The following is a 5,206-nucleotide window of genomic DNA, read 5'->3' as shown; positions in this document are numbered from 1 at the left end:
AAAAAAAAAAAAAAAAAAAAAAAAAAAAAAAAATTAACCAGGAGTGGTGGTGGGCGCCTGTAATCCCAGCCCCTTGGGAGGCTGAGGCAGGAGAATCACTTGAACCTGGTAGGTGCTGTGAGCTGAAATTGTGCCACTGCACTCCAGCCTAGGCGACAGAGCAAAATCTGCCTCAAAAAAAAAAAAAAGTTAGCCAAAAAAGGTATATGTAATCCAAGAAAAAGAGGATCCAATATAGAAGAGATTAAGGTGATTTCAGAATGATTAGTATATTAGGGTGCCTCACAGAAACAGAACCAATAGAATAGATATATAGAAAGGATTTTTTATGAGGAATTGGCTCAGGAGACCACAGAGGCCAAGAAGTCCCATAATTTGCTGTCTTCAAGTGGGGGACCCAGGAAAGATGGCGTTAGTTCTAGTCCAAGCCTGAAAAACCAAGGCCTGAGAACCAGAGGAGCCTCTGGCTTAAGTACTAGTTTGAGTCCAAAGACCTGAGAACCGGGATGACTGGAGTCCAAAGCAAGAGAAGGACGTCCAAGCTCAAGTAGAAAGGGCAAATATGCCCTTCCTCTGTCTTTTTGTTCTATTCGGGCCCTCAGTGGATTGGATAATGTCTGTTCACATTAGTGAGAGTGATCTTTACTCAGTTTACTGATTAGAATGCTAATCTGTTCTAGAAACTTCCTGACACACTCAGAAATGTTTTACCAGCTATCTGAGCATACCTCAGCCCAGTCAAGTTGACACATAAAATTAATACACCACAATTGTGAAGGGAAGCCTAGGGTAGCAGACATGCAGCTGGCAAAGAGAGCAATCCATTCACATTGGAGCAGGGCAGAAGTGGAGGTGAGGTGTTGCCAAGAAAAAAAAGACATGCACAATTCACCAATGTGGGTGAGCATATTCATAACACATTTATGCATTTTAGTGGATAGTTTGGGAATACATTGATAACAGGCACATGGAAAACTAAGCAAATGGGGGATAATAAAGCAATTATTAACTCTAAAAAAACTTAGCCATGTAGTAAAGGAAATACGATGAGTATAAGGTGGATCAGCTGCATACAATATATTTAACAACTTTTAATTTTTTGAGTATAAACCCTGTAATGCTGTTTGCATTTTTAAAAACAATTAATAAAAATGAAAATTAATAAACAGCAATCATAATACGAAAGATAATATTTGATATATTTTATTTTGAAACATTTAATTTGTATTGGCCTCATGTTTTCAATTTGAAACTTTGCTTTTGGAAAGAGGAATAAGAAAACTTAATTATAAGCACAATTTGAACGCTTAAAAAGCACAGACTTGTTAGGTTTAAAGTAGTGTTTAATGATTAGACAATTTTCATTTAATAGGTTTGTAAATCTGCTGTATTTGGTATTTGAATTTCATGGAGCTGTAGTCTATGGATTTGCTACTTTTGATCAGATACTCACCCCTGGTTCAATCAGCTCTATCTGGTAGAGTGGAAATAATGGTTTATCCAGGTCTCTGATAGGTCCGGGGGCAGAATATCTTCCCTTAGGAAGGGATAGAGCAGAGCAGGCAATGCATTTGGCCTGTCTAATATAGTACATTACAAATACATTTGGGAAAAATGTTTCAAATTCATTAGGAGCAGCAGCCTGACGTTATGGGAAGAGCACAGGACTAAGCGTCAGAAGCTCTGGTTACTAATCATAGCTGAGCCACCTTGTGATAGTATGATCTTGAGAATATCACATTCTCACTCTAGACGTGTTTCCTTATTTGGCATGACCACTGAATAAGGTCTGTTTGGGCTAGGTGCAGTGACATCCACCTGTAGTCCCAGTTCTCAGGAGGCTGAGGCAGGAGGATGAAGGCCAGGAGTTTGAGGCTGTATGATTGTGCTTATAAATAGCCACTGTACTCTAGCCTGAGCATCGTAGCAACTCACCAACTCTTTAAAAAAATCTGTCAGCACATAAAAATTACCTGACTCTATGCAAATAAACTAATTAATATAAATATGTATTTATTTAAATCCAGATTCCCTTGAACTTCATGGACTTAACAAATCAGAATCCTTAGGAGAAGGCTCTGGGAATCTGTACTTTTAGAAATTGCTAGTGATTCTGACACTGCTAGCCTGACACAGAGACCTGTGTTCAGAATTAAAAATATTTTTTGGGGTTTTTTTTTTTTTTTTACTAAAATTCTATTTCTTTATAAAACTGCAGAGACAAATTACTGAGAAAATGATTTTCACTATAAAAGAACATAGAGCTCGTATAAAGGGTAGCATTTCTAGCTGATTTTAAAATTTATTTTATATTAATTATTTTAGGCATAGGTAAGGAAGAAAAAAGTTTTGGAAACTACTTCTAAGAGGGAAAAATATGACTCAACTAACAACCCATTTGTACTTAACATTCAAAATAAAATAATCAACTATTGTGTAAGGAAGGAACCCCAAAATGTTCCTCTTTAATTGAAAATTCAAGAGTACTAGAGTTTCAAAAGATCTAGAGCATCCAACTCCTTCATTTTAAAGAAGAGAAGATGGATTGCTGTCCTGCATCTCAAAGGAGGCCATTTAGAGTATGAACCAAGGGAAGCTAGTTTTCCTTTTATGCCTCTGCCAGGTTATTAAATCACCAGGCCTCCTAATCAAGAATTGCTCTTCAATGGTGGAAGAACTCCTCTTCACCTGTTGCTTCCTCATATTACTTCCTGCCTCAGAGATGTAGAGGAACTTTAAAATTAGAATAGGATGTTTGTGTCTAGAAAAATCCCAGTGAAAGCTAACTTATGCAAATTTAGTCTTTGTATAACAAACGAAAATCCTAAGTAGGCTGCCAAGGTATGAAAGCTTTCTTAACCCAAGACATTGCAAGTACAACGTACTAAGTGAAAAAAAGTAGTGGGTGGGGAATAGTGGGGGTAGAGGGCTGTCTAAAGGGAAGCTAGGAAAATGGAAGGTAGTATGGAGAAGCAATATGCTCCAAGTGGAGTGTTTTACTATTTCATTGCCTGTTGAACTATACACAAATAGGCCCTACTACATAAAATAGCTATTTGAAACAGTTATGTCTTGCAGGGTAGAACATTACTCTCAAGTAAAGGCTTCTAAACAGTACAATTAAAGTCTCAGTCTTCCTTTTTTTTTTTTTAAATAAACAATTTATCTGATGTACTCCTCAGCAAAGTAAAATTTTGAATAAATAGATTCTTTTATTTGAGGTGAGTGATACTGTCAAATGTTAAAGAGCCCGCATTTTAAAATAATTTAAACAATATGTGAAAACACTTGGCCTAATTAACTAAACATAACAGTATGGGAAAATCTCTTCAAGAGCACCTTTGAAGGGAAATTTTATCACAGATTTCAGATCAGAACATAGAAACCCATCTGGGAGTTCCAGAGATCTAACACAAACCCTACTTTTCCTTGTAGGATGAGTTGCAGATTCTATTAAAGTGTAAGGGTTGACTTTTTTAATGTCACTTGTTTCATCATCACTTTATAGTACATGTAAAGGCACAGATTGATGTATTTTTCTGGCATCTTCCTGACGCACCCTTGCCCTATATAAATCGGTTTGCCAGGATCTTGTCGCTTAAATTAGCCATTGCAAACTCTTGGTCCTGCCAACACAGGCGATTGTGCCAATGTTCTCAGCATCTACTGGCACATGAGCTGTTGCCTTTTCTTTGGCTTTCTGAGTGTACCTGAAGCCATCATCCTTCCTTCACAAGGCAACAGTCTGGCTTCGTTGTCCCTGAGAAAGACTTCAGGATTGGTTGGACTCATTCTGGCTCTCTCCAGGGCGTGCATCCTGCACAATGTATTTTCAGCCATGCAATGTATTGTTCAGGATTTGTCGTGCACATACTTGCAGATTGGCAGAGCCAACTGCGAGAGATGAGAACCTTTTAAGTTGTTGTCAAACGTCATAAAATGTGTTCCATGATTAATTTTGTGGGCACAGATTGGTTTTTGCACAGAGTCCAAAATTTAGGATATGTCACAGTGACTAAATGGCACCGGCATGCTGAATGAATTTGGAATTTGTTTTGTCAAGTGTGGGAGCAGGCACACAGATGGGCTTTGATCCAGTGGTGCTGCTTGGAATTCTCATTATAGCAATGATGTCACTTGTCACGTGGAGTAAGTGATAATGCTGCCAAATTGTGGAAAAAGCAAGGCAAATAGGAAAGTACACAGGCCAAAAGAAAGGACTTAGGTAGCACAGTAAGCTTTCACTATCAGATGACTTCTCCCTAATAGACATAAACATTGTTTTAGGACTGCCAAAAATTTGCATAGTAAAAATACAAGCAGAAGGGAAAACTTCCAACTGAAAGGGCCCTTCTTTAAGGGCCTGTAATCCAGGAAGCCTTCACTTCTTAGAGAAAATCAAGTAAAACAAACACTCCCTTGATTTTTATATTAGGCTATGAAAGATTTTTGAACTGTAAACAGGAGTCTTTCTGCAATATCTAACCAAACCGAAGCCAAAGCACTTTGCTTTATAATAAAAGCTTTGTCTACTAAGAAAATCAGCAATCATGCTGGGAAATGGAAAAATAAAAATAAAAACCTTATAGTGGCAAAGAAGTACAGTATATTCTTACCAAGTGTGCACATCAGAATTCTCTGTAGGGCTTTACAAATATATTCATGATGCAGCTAAAGCAGTGCTTAGAGGGAAATTTAAGCTATAAGTGCTTATATTAAAAAAAGAAAAATATCAAATTGACAGACAACCTAAAGTTCTATCTTAAGACACTCAACGAAGAACAAACTAAACTCAAACTAAGAAGCAGAAAGGAAACAACAAAAGTTAGTGCAGAACTAGAATAAAATAAAAACAATACAGAATAGAAAAAAATGGAATATAAATAAAAACAAAATCTGGTTCCTTGAAAAGATCAACAAAATTGATAATGCTTTAGCTAGTCTGGCCAGGAAAAAAAAGAGGAATTACTAAATCAGGAATGAAACGGGACATTACTATCAACCTTATAAGAATAAGAAAGAATATAAGGGAATACTATGAAAATCTCTCTCTCGCCACACATGCAATATATATGATATATAACTGTATATGTATGTCATCTAACATCTAATTTGTTGAAAAATATAATTTACATTTGTCATATAATTCATGCCAGAGGGCCACCATGTAAATTTTGATTAAAAAACTCTCGAGTATGGCATGAAC

The sequence above is a fragment of the Sapajus apella genome, unplaced genomic scaffold, assembly GCF_009761245.1.
Source record: "Sapajus apella isolate SASKATOON/1434 unplaced genomic scaffold, GSC_monkey_1.0 scaffold14, whole genome shotgun sequence".
Taxonomy (NCBI): domain Eukaryota; kingdom Metazoa; phylum Chordata; class Mammalia; order Primates; family Cebidae; genus Sapajus; species Sapajus apella.
Note: the sequence above shows the minus strand (reverse complement) of the source record.